Source organism: Phascolarctos cinereus, unplaced genomic scaffold (genome assembly GCF_003287225.1).
Source record: "Phascolarctos cinereus isolate Bilbo 61053 unplaced genomic scaffold, phaCin_HiC Scaffold_12;HRSCAF=473, whole genome shotgun sequence".
Lineage (NCBI taxonomy): Eukaryota > Metazoa > Chordata > Mammalia > Diprotodontia > Phascolarctidae > Phascolarctos > Phascolarctos cinereus.
The window spans coordinates 85,318-87,723 of NW_027555436.1; positions in this window are offsets into that span (position 1 = coordinate 85,318).

Below are 2,406 nucleotides of genomic sequence, written 5' to 3' on the forward strand. Positions count from 1 at the left end.
AACTCTATGAACACAATTACAAAACACTTTTCACAAATATAAAATCAGATATAAATAACTGGAAAAAACATCAGTTGCTCATGGGTAGGCCGAGCTAATATAATAAAAATGACAATCTACCTAAGCTAATTTACTTATTCAGTGCCATACCAATCAAACTACCAAAAATTATTTTATAGAGTTAGAAAAAAATAACAAGATTCATTTGGAAAAAAAAATCCAGAATATCAAAGGAACTAATGAAAAGAAATGCAGGGGAAGGTGGCCTAGCAATTCCAGATCTTACATTGTATTATAAAGCAGCAATCATCAAAACTACTTGGTATTGGCTAAGAAACAAAGTGGTGGATTAGTGGAATAGGTTAGGTATGCAAGACCCAGTAGTCAATGATTATAGTAATCTATTATTTGATAAACCCAAAGACCCCAGCTTCTGGGATAAGAACCACTCTTTGAAAAAACTGCTGGGAAAACTGGAAAAGAGTATGGCAGAAACTAGGCATAGACCAAAATCTCACACCATCCACCAAAATAAAGTCAAAATGGGTTCATGATTTAGATATAAAGGCTGATACTGTAAGCAAACTGGGAAGGCAAGGAATAGTTTACCTATCAGATTTATGGAGAACAGAACAATTCATGACCAAACCGGAGATGGTCTTGTTTCCATTCAGGAAAGCCAAGTAGGAACTAGGTACATGGTTTGGTTACAAATCCAGCAGTAGAGATGAGGTCTGAATTTCTCATGGTCTGTGTTGGGGTCTAAACTGCTGAGTTCTCCATCAAGTCCCCAGTCCTCAACATTTGGAATGGGGAGCTCTCCTCTCTGCCTTTTAGTTATGAGTCTTACTGCCTTTAATCTGAGGTGTCAGGGAATAGAAACTCTACCTTAACCTTTTCACTTAGAATTTGTTCTTTAATGGATGTCCTAATGAATTCAGTTCTAGCCAGAGTAGGCTGGCTTAGTGATTTGTGTGGCCCTGTCACTCCTCTAAGTTCTCTGTGGCCCTTGCCTTATTGGCTACTCCCTTCTCCTTGATTCTCTTCTTTCTCTAAGTTTTCATGATTCTACTCTCTCCTGGTTCTCCTTCACCCTGTCTGGCCTCTCTTTCTCTGTCTCTTTTGCTGGATCTTCATCCATGTCACACCCACTAATTCTGAGGGGTTCTGTGAGGCTCTAGCCTGGGCTCTCTTCTGTTTTCCCTCTTTAATATTTCACTTGGTGGTCTCATCAACTCCCATAGATTGAATTATCTTCTCTATAAGATGACTCTCAGATCTATTGATGGAGCCCTAACCTCTCTCCTGACCTCTATTCTGTCATCACCAACTGCCTAGGGACATTCTCAAATTGGTTTTCACATAGATATCTTAAACTCAAAATATCCTAAACTGAACTCCTTATCTTCACTCCCCCCTCCACCCACTCCACTCTCTTCTTAATTTCCTTATTACTATCAAAGGGCCATCATTCTCCCAGTTCTACAAGCTTGCAAATTAAGTGTCCTCCTTGACTCTTCACTGTCTCTCACTCTCCACCCCCCCTTCCCTCTTCCCATGGCCCCTGGTTGCACTCTGAGCACTCTTCCCTTTCAGCATTATTTAATCCCAGATTAATGCTCTATCTAACAATACTTCCCTTCCCAGAAACCCTCCTTTTCTCTCTAAATGAAGCCTCAATGGGTAGAGGGGGCCTCAAAGCCATGGCTACACTCACAGGTGACATACAGTTTCTAAATGCCACTCCAGGTGATCCTTGGGGTAGAACTTCCCTCAAATCCAGGCTGTTGGCCTGGTCAGAACCAAAGGCCCAGGGACTTGTGGTCACTCCCAGGTGCTTCCAATTTCAAAGACTGCACCCATCACTGCCAGTGATGAAGAAAACCTTGCAAGATGTCATGGACAGGGGCATTAGCCACCTGCTGGAGTATGCCCATGTCAGGCTGTCTCCCAGACTGCCCTTTGCAGCTGCCCAATTTCTCATGCCCTTAATACACCAAATTCCTTGCCCTAGAGCCAAGATGGCAATAGCTCTGGTTCTGTGGACTGGACTGTTGCTGAGCACAGCAAGGCCCTCGCTAGTCCCTACCACAGCCCCAACATATAATACAAAGAGATATATAAACATTTTGGGGGTGGGCAGGGCCTGGCAAGGAGCTGGGCCACCTGACCCTCAAGAGGAAGGGGAGTGAAACAGAAATTGCTCAGCTGGTGGTCCTGTCTAGATCAGAGAGGCCCTGGTGAGGTAAGAGGGCTCCACAGAGGTGGGCTCCCAACTTATATCTCTCTCCCAGAAACCATAGTCCCCAGAAGAGATTAAACCTAGGGGAGGGAGGAGGAGGAGGTGGGAGAGCTGCTTGCTGGTGGCTAAAGGAAGAAGGGGTGAAGGCACCCGATGGGGAGGGG